Raw genomic sequence first — 9646 nt, forward strand, 5'->3', positions numbered from 1 at the left:
ATGCTCTTTGATTGTGGGTTAACTATTAATTCCAGTAACGACAACTTCTAAATGACAAAATCAACCCCCACCCCATCAGTATTCAAATTTGGGCATATCAGGTATTTGTGCCAAATATGGTCCGGTAAATGAAAACACGTCCTGCATATCAAATATTTACATTGCGATTCATAACAGTAACAAACTTGCAGTTATGAAGTAGCAATGAAAATTATTTTATGCTTGAGGGTCACCACAACGTGAGGAACTGTATTAAGGGGTCGTGGCATTAGGAAGGTTGAGAAACACTGGGTTAAACCCTTGTGCTGGCTGAACTGCTGACCTGAAGGTCGGTGGTTTGAATCCCCAGGACGGCATGAGCTCCCATCTCTCAGCTTCCCATGCAGCGACATGACAGAAGCCTCCCACAGGATGGTAACACATCCAGGCTTCCCCTGGGCAATGTCTTTGTAGATGGCAGATTCTCTCACACCAGAAGCGACCTGCAGTATGTTCTCAAGTTGCTTTTGACACAATAAAAAAATGTTGCTATGGAATAACATGGCTATTTGAATTAAAAAAAACTTCAAATAACTTAAGATCCATTAGTGGATCTTCTCTGAAGTATAACAAGTCTGAATCCAAGCTATCTTAAGTCATTCTTGCCAATTAAGTTGTAGGAAATTATTCTCTGGACTAATTTTACGATTGAATAATGCCAGCCCTGTAATTAGGCACCAGGAAGCTTTTGCCTCTGGCAGTAGGTGCAAAGGGCATCCCTTACTACCACCGCCCATTATTCTAATTTAATGTACCATAGGTTTCAAAGTTAGATTGTGGCCCCCAGGCAGAGTGTAGGATGTGGTTGTCTCTGCAGTGCTTAAATAAGACTTCATTTGTCGGTCTAGTTTGATTCTGCAAGAGGATTAGGCAGAGCTTCTTCTTTGGGTGCACCTACACTGTGAGCTCCTGGTGGCGCAGTGGGTTAAATCGCTGAGCTGCTGAACTTGCTGATCAAAAGGTCACCAGTTTGAATCTGGGGATCGGCGTGAGCTCCCACTGTTTAGCCCCAGCTTCCTCCAACCTAGCAGTTTGAAAACATGCAAATGTGAATAGGTCAATTGGTACCACTCCAGCAGGAAGGTAATGGCGTTCCATGCAGTCATGCTGGCCACATGACCTTGGAGGTGTCTATAGGCAATGCCGGCTCTTCGGCTTAGAAATGGAGATGAGCACCAACCTCCAGAGTTGGACACGACTTGATTTAATATCAGGGGGAAACCTTTACCTTTTACCTCCATATAATATCAGGCTTCCTTTATTTACACCATCTGCCTATCTCAAAAGAATAGTTTTATGTCACTTGGGTGTTTTTATGATTTCAAGCATTGGTTGTTTGAATAAGAGGTGGCTGCACCTATACATAGCAGCAACTTCAGCATTTTGTTTGCAGTTATTGGAAGAACTCTGGAGCTGAGTCCATTAGAAGAATCCTGTAAACGGGTCTCTTGAGTGTGTTCATTGCCTTAGCAGTGTCAACAAAACTGTAAATGTGGAATGTTGTGAACCACGGAAGTGTGTAACCTGCTTGGGTCACAAGCAGCTAATTGTTTTCTAAACTTCACATCTGGCTCGAAAGGTGGGAAAGTTAATGGGAAAGAACTGAGAGTTTCTGGCACTGCTACAGGAACATGTTTAAATGCAATGCATAAAGTACGCACAGACAAAACGTAAGGTTTGCCTTTTGTTTTTGACTCTGCATATTTTTTTAAATAACAGGACAATTAATTCCATTTTGCTTATGAAGTTCATTCTCTGCAGGCGTTGCTAGCCTTGTTATTCTGTAACAGCTCTATAAAATTGGCACCAACTACATTATAGAGAGAAGGGGCCAGTTTATTGCCTAAAGCCACTAGGGAAATTGACAGCTGAGGCAAGGAATATAAGCTGCCTTATACCAAACCAAACTATTAATTCAATACAGTGTTAAGTATGGATAAGGAAAGGCGGCCTACAAAGGACCCCAATCACATCCTCCCAAGGTTTGTCTTTCAAAACCCATGTTGCACAGAACCAAACTTTGGTTGTACTTACTTACTTACTTTCTTACTTACTTACTTAGGTGATCCCTCGTTGTCCGAGTAGGATAATCTTCCAGGGTGGGTTCGTAAGTGACTATGGAGCCCTATTCTTGCTCTGCATCGTCTCCCACAGTGAGGGCATTGATTTCCAGGTGGAAGGCGGTCCCGGTCGGGGTTGGCTTGATGCGCCTTCCTCTTGGCATGTTTCTCTCTTTCGCCCTCCATTCATGCCTCTTCAAATTCTGCAGCACTGCTGGTCATAGTTGACCTCCAGCTGGAGCGCTCACAGGCCAGGGCTTCCCAGCTGTCAGTGTCTATGCCAGAGTTTTTAAGGTTGGCTTTGAGCCCATCTTTAAATCTCTTTTCCTGCCTGCCAACATTCTGTTTTCCATTCTTGAGTTCAGAGTAGAGCAACTGCTTTGGGAGATGGTGGTCAGGCATCCGGACAACGTGTCCAGTCCAGCGGAGTTGATGGCGGAGGACCATCGTTTCTATGCTGGTGGTTTTTGCTTCTTCCAGCACCCTGACAGTTGTCTGCTTTTCTTCCCAAGAGATTTGCAGGATTTTCTGGAGGCAGCGCTAATGGAATCATTCCAGAAATTGCATGTGACATCTGTAGACTGTCCACGTCGTGCAGGCATATAGCAGGGTTGGGAGGACAATAGCTTTATAAACAAGCACCTTGGTATCCCTACGGATGTCCCAGTCCTCAAACACTCTCTGCTTCATATGGAAAAATGCTACATTCGCAGAGCTCAGGCAGTGTTGTATTTCGGTGTCGATATTGACTTTGGTGGAGAGGTGGCTGCCAAGATATCGGAAATGGTCACAAAAACGATTAGTCCATCTATGGCTCAGAAGCAGATGGAGTACTTTCTTGACCCACCTTCCAGACCTTCTTCATTCAGTGCTCTACCACATACGAAATCTTGATCTGACCCCATCAGCAACATAGGTCCCTTCTACACTGGCATAAAATCCAGATTATCAAAGCAGTTAATCCACATTATCTGGTTTGATCTGGATTATATGAGTCTACACTGCCATATTATCCAGTTCAAAGCAGATAATCTAGATTATACATGGTAGTGTAGAAGGGGCCAAAGACAACCTGATTTGGCAAGGACAGCTCCAGTTAATCCTCTCCTGTCCCATGTTTGCAGTTGCTGTGAAAACATTTAGATTTCTCTCTCTTCCCACTCTCCTCCTTTATCCTGGCTTTATTCCAATTGCTGCAAATTGAGTTCACACCATAAAAGTAATTTGCACTCCATTAATGGAGAAGGAGGGAGAGTAGTCTTGCCTTTCCAAAACTCCACTGAAACTTTATCATCAATCCTTGTTTCCACAACAAGCCAATATTTTCCAATTATTACAGAGACAGAAGGTGAGATGATATATTCTGAAGAGGGGCACAGACAGGAAAACAAACACCACAGGGATGTTAACCTCTATGTTATCGAGAGGAAGAGGAAGAGCTAGAGCAAGAACAAGAGCTAAAGCTAGAGGAAGAGCTAGAGGTGGAGGTGGAAGTGGAGCTGGAGGTGGAGGAGAAGGGGGAGGGGATGGGAGGTGGAGTTAGAGGTACAGGTAGAGATAGAGCTAGCGATAGAGCTAGAGATAAAGATATAGAGATGGCTGGAGTGTACTTAAATATTTATTGTTCTGACTTACATACAAATTCAACTTGAGAACAAATCTACAGCACCTATCTTGCTCAAACCTTGGGGACTGCCTGTAGGGCTGCAGTCTAGCCAAAGCAATTTTCTGGATCAGTCCCCCAAATAACCCCAGGAACAGGCCTAAAAGTCAAGATACCAAGATTTTATTTTGTTGGGCTGTGTAATGGTTTAAACAGTTGAATAGGATTCAGGAAGACCAGAGTTTGAATTCCTGTTCAGGTATAAACACTCACTGAATGACTTGAGTTTTTTTTTTGTCTCGTGTCAGGAGCAACTTGTGAAACTTCAAGTCGCTTCTGGTGTGAGAGAATTGGCCGTCTGCAAAGACATTGCCCAGGGGACGCCCAGATGTTTTACCATCCCTGTGGGAGGCTTCTCTCATGTCCCTGCATGGGCAGCTGGAGCTGACAGAGGGAGCCCATCCGTGCTCTCCCCGTATTTGAACCTGTGACCTGTCAGTCTTCAGTCCTGCCGGCACAAAGGTTTAACCCATTTTGCGACCAGGGACTTCTGATTTGAAGTACAGCACAGCTTTTCAGCATTCTCTGAATCTTGCACACACACACACACACACACACACACGATAGGTTTGCTATAAGGCATAGTTGACTTCAACTATGCAACAACAATTCGTTACATACATTAAACAACATTGACTACTGCCTGGTTAGATAGCGAAGGGGCTTCTGAGTGGGATAAAGAACAGTCTGTTCTACTTCGGCTGTATACACAAATATTTCTAACAAGGTGCCCCCAAGTTCATCCCCAAAAAGTCAATACAAAGAAGTCCAAGGAACGTGAATCATGTTGTATGGATTTGTCATAAGTAAATGGGAACAGGGAACCCCCGGTAGTGCAGTGGGTTAAACCACTGAGCTGCTGAACTTGCTTACAGAAGGTCACAGGTTCGAATCCAGGGAGAGGGGTGAGCTCCCAATGTTAGCTCCAGCTTCTGCCAACCTAGCAGTTCAAAAACATGCAAACGTGAGTAGATCAAGAGGTGCTGCTCTGGAAGATAACGGCACTTCATGCAATCATGCTGGCCTCATGACCTTGGAGGTGTCTATGGACAACGCCGGCTCTTTGGCTTAGTAATAGAGATGAGCACCAACCCCCAGAGTCGGATATGGCTGGAACTTAATGTTAGGGGAAACCTTTACCTTTACTAAATAGAAACCGGGGGGGAGGGGAGGAGCAAGCACTAAAGTGAGATTGCCTGCCTTGCATTTACATAACCCAAAGATACTTTTCCTAGAAATTCTCAATAGAGAAGCTGCCAGCTGCTGACTCCCCACAGGATTTGAGTGGGCTGCTTCCATGGCTACGTCTGGTCCCACCCTTGGATTTAAGAACACGCTGGCTGGAACACTTCGGCTCCTCAATTTTTTAGAAGAAGTCTCCATGACAACTTCCCAAGAGAGAGGCTGAGTTTGCGAACCTTGGTCACTATGGAGGCTTTGAGGTTGCAATGCGGATGGAGGGAATGTGTGGTTATACAATCCTCTGTGGGGAACTGTGCTCAGCCTGTAGTAGAAGCAAATCCCAAAGTGAGTATTTTCTATGAGTTTGCAAAAGACTTCAGCAGACTTAGAGGCAGATTTTGCTTTGAGCCAAGATTCAGTTCTAGAACCTATTTTAATTCTAGGAATACTTTGCAGTATTTGCAGAGTACATCTTCCTCCAAGATCAAGTAAGGATATATTTCTTAGATACTTATATATCTAAGAAATGTTGCAGGGATCATCAGATCAGGATGTGGGTGGACTACAGACTTTTGTCTTATGGTGCATCTACACTGCTGAAGTAATGCAGTTTCACACCACTTTAAGTCATAGAATCATAGAGTTGGAAGAGACCTCGTGGGCCATCCAGTCCAAACCCCAGCCAAGAAGCAGGAAAATTGCATTCAAAGCACCCCGACAGATGGCCATCCAGCCTCTGTTTAAAAGCTTCCAAAGAAGGAGCCTCCACCACACTCCAGGGCAGAGAGTTCCACTGCTGAACAGCTCTCACAGTCAGGAAGTTCTTCCTAATGTTCAGATGGAGTCTCCTTTCTTGTAGTTTGAAGCCATTGTTCCACGTCCTAGTCTCCAGGGCAGCAGAAAACAAGCTGGCTCCCTCCTCCCTATGACTTCTTCTCATATATTTATACATGTCTTCTCTCAGCCTTCTCTTCTTCAGGCTAAATGTGCCCAGCTCTTTTAGCCACTCCTTATAGGGCTTGTTCTCCAGATCCTTGATCATTTTGGTCATCCTCCTCTCAGGTCAATGCTATGGAATCACAGAATGTGTGATTTGGTGAGGCACAAGCACTTTTTGGCAGAGAAGGCTCAAAACCTGGTCAAACTACAGCTCACAGGACTCCTCAGCACTGGGACATGGCAGTTAAAGTGGCATCAAATTGCATTAATTTTACAATGTAGACGCATCCTTGGTGTCACCACATTTAATACATATTCTTCCCCATCTTTCTTCATCCATTCCCTTCTTCCTATGGCAAAGTTGAGATTGAAAGCTCCCAATGACAGAAGCCTTCGAGGTTTTTCTCTCTACAGCACCATTACAAATAATGATTGGGCTTGTTACATCAGAAAGTAGTTGAAATGAATGGATTGTTGAAATAGAAGAGAGAATTTCAGCATGTCCTGCTTCTTATGCAACTAGGTAACAAGGGATACCTGCTGAAATTCCCTCTTTCAAAGGTATGGGAATCCTATCTAAGTTTAAATAACAACAATAAAATTAAATATAGGCAAAAGGGAATCAACAAGCTCTCTTGTTATTGAGACTGGTGGTAAACAGGCTAGGTTAGTGGTCTTCACGCGCATCCTTCATGACTGGCAAAGGGACGGGGCCTTTTCTGTGCTATGTGGGCTACATGGAACAACCTCTGTCCTGTGCAGGTTATTGATCCCCAGAAATGCTGCCAAAAGAGGCAAAAGTCCATGATACAGTGAGAAAAAAACTGGTCTGGGGGTCAAGGAAACGCAGGGAGGCCCCTCAGCCAGATCTCTGTTATCCACAGAACAAACAATCCAGAAGCACAGGAGATACCAAGTCTAATTTTGCCCCACAAAGGGACATTCCATTGCTTTTTCTATTTTTGTTTATTTGAAGATTAAAAATAAGAGATATCAAGGATTCAGCCCATAAATTGAGATCTAGGTATAAATGAATGCAGGTTGAATATCTCTTATCCGGAATCTGAAATAGGCTAGGGCTTCTTAAACTTTTCTACTTGGGATGCCTTTTGGCCTGAAAAATGTTTTGTAACCTCAGGCGTATGTATACGCACACACACATACACACAGACCCCCCCCCCTGGTGGTGCAGTGGATTAAACTGTTGAGCTCCCACTGTTAGCCCCAGCTTCTGCCAACCTAGCAGTTAAAAATATGCAAATGTGAGTACATCAATAGGTACTGCTTTGGCGGGAAGGTAACAGTGCTCCATGCAGTCATGCCGGTCACATGACCATGGAGGTATCTACGGACAACACCGGCTCTTCAGCTTAGAAATGGAGATGAGCACCACCACCATCACCCCCCCCCCCCCCCGAGTTGGACACAACTAGACTGAATATCAGGGGAAACCTTTACCTTTACTTACACGCACATGGGCGTAGTATAAAAATAAAATATGTAAATTCAAAATTTGCAATGCTTGATAAACAGCCTAATTTTCATTTTTATGAAGTACAGCAGAAGCATTTTCTGCAGAGTCCATTGAAAACAGATGCATATACCCCTGGTATATAAAAAGGCGAAAGATTTATACGATCTGAAGAGAAACCAGAGTATGTCTGGAGTATACTTATATGAATGAACTTATATATATGAAATAGGTATAAAAACCAAACATTTACTGATACTAAACCGGTATTTGCAAGGGCTTGCTAAACAGGCTGATTTTCCTTTTTCAGAAGTACAGCTGAAGCATTTTCTGCAAAACTGTAAACCCTGCACATTGTTGCTGATAGATGTCTAAAAGTGACCTTAAGAAACCTTTTGCTGCTGCCAATTTTTTGCAACCCCAACTTTGAACTAAGGGGACTCAATTTGGAGCCAGGACTCACAGTTTAAGAATAGGCTTTAACAGCATCACTAAACGACAAACCCCAGAATTCTGCAGGAAGCAGAAATCGGATTTAAAGTGGATTCATTCCCTAGTGTGATGAAGTAGTTAAGCTAGATTAATCCTCTTTTCGGTGTCTATCATAGGTGTGGGGAAAGTATAATCCTTGGGCCACACAGAATCCCCCATATCCACTTTTGTGGACCCTGTAGGATCAGCAACTGGGATTCCAGAATCTTGATTCAACTCAGAGTCTGGAATGGATGAGGCAGATCAAAATCAAGCCTTGCTCCACATTTTGAATTGGAATTTCGCTCCATCCAAGGACCCAGAAACCACTGTAATTTTAGGAAAAAAATAGTACTAGACACAACAAAATTATTTCCTTGTATTAACAGCACGCACAACGTCTCATGTTCCCAGCCCAAAGGAGTTCTCTTCATCAGCTTCAAAACCACAAGAAATTCTGTCAGGATTAGATGGAGACAGCTAGGATTTGGAAAAAGATTTTGGCACTTCATCCAGGATTCTCTGAATTGCAAGGTCTCCTTCCCCATGTCAAGATGCAGATGAATGGAGGTATCAGTTTTCTTGCATAATGAACATTTTCCAGTTAGCAAAGACTGCTCTAGGACTGCTTCCAGATATTATTATGCTTAAATACACACAGAACAGGTCTGGGACATATAGGCATCAGTCAATGATGGCCATAAAGATTTGCAGAGCAATATAAGTCAAAGGATAAGCTTTGCCTCCAGGCATTTCCTGTCTAACTATTATCAGAAGAGTAAGGAGGAGAAAACAACTATTTTCACCTGCACCTAAACAGGCTTTTTGAGGAGTTGAACATTTACTTAACTGTATAGAACAGTGCTTCTCAACCTTCCTAATGCCACAACCTCTTAATACAGTTCCTCATGTTGTGGGGACCCCCAACCATAACATTATTTTCGTTGCTACTTCACAACTGTAATTTTGTTAGTGTTATGAATCGTAATGTAAATATCTGATATGCAGGATGTTTTTTCATTCACTTGACCAAATTTGGCAAAAATACCCAATACGCTCAAATTTGAATGCTGGTGGGATTGAGGGAAGGGGGTTGATTTGTCATTTGGGAGTTGTAGTTGCAGGGATTTCTAGTTCACCTACAATCAAAGAGCATTCTGAACTCCACCAAAGATGGAATTGAACCAAACTTGGCTTATAGAACTCCCATGACCAAAAGAAAATACTGGAAGGATTTGGGAGGCATTGACCTTGAGTTTGGGAGTTGTAGTTCACCTACATCCATAGATTACTGTGAACTCAAACAATGATGGATCTGGACCAACTGGGCACGGATACTCAAAATGCCCAAATGTGAACACTGGAGGCATTTGGGGAAAACAGATCTTGATATTTGTGAGTTGTAGTTGTTGGGATTTATAGTTCACCTACAATCAAAGAGCATTCTGAACCCCAACAATGATAGAATTGGCCCAAACTTCCCACACAGCACCCCCCGTAACCAACATAAAATACTGGAATAGTTTGGTAGACATTGACCTTGAGTTTTGGAGTTGTAGTTCACCTACATCCTGAAAGCACTGTGGACTCAAACAATGATGGATCTGGACCAAACTTGGTACAAATACTCAAAATGCCCAATGTGAACACTGGAGGAGTTTAGGGAAATCAGATCTTGATATTTGTGAGTTGTAGTTGCTAAGATTTATAGTTCACCTACAATCAAAGAGCATTCTGAATCCCACCAATGATAGAATTGGGCCAAACTTCCCACACAGAACCCCATAACCAACAGAAAATACTGGATATTTTTTTGTAGGC

The sequence above is a fragment of the Anolis sagrei genome, chromosome 6 (genome assembly GCF_037176765.1).
Source record: "Anolis sagrei isolate rAnoSag1 chromosome 6, rAnoSag1.mat, whole genome shotgun sequence".
Lineage (NCBI taxonomy): Eukaryota > Metazoa > Chordata > Lepidosauria > Squamata > Dactyloidae > Anolis > Anolis sagrei.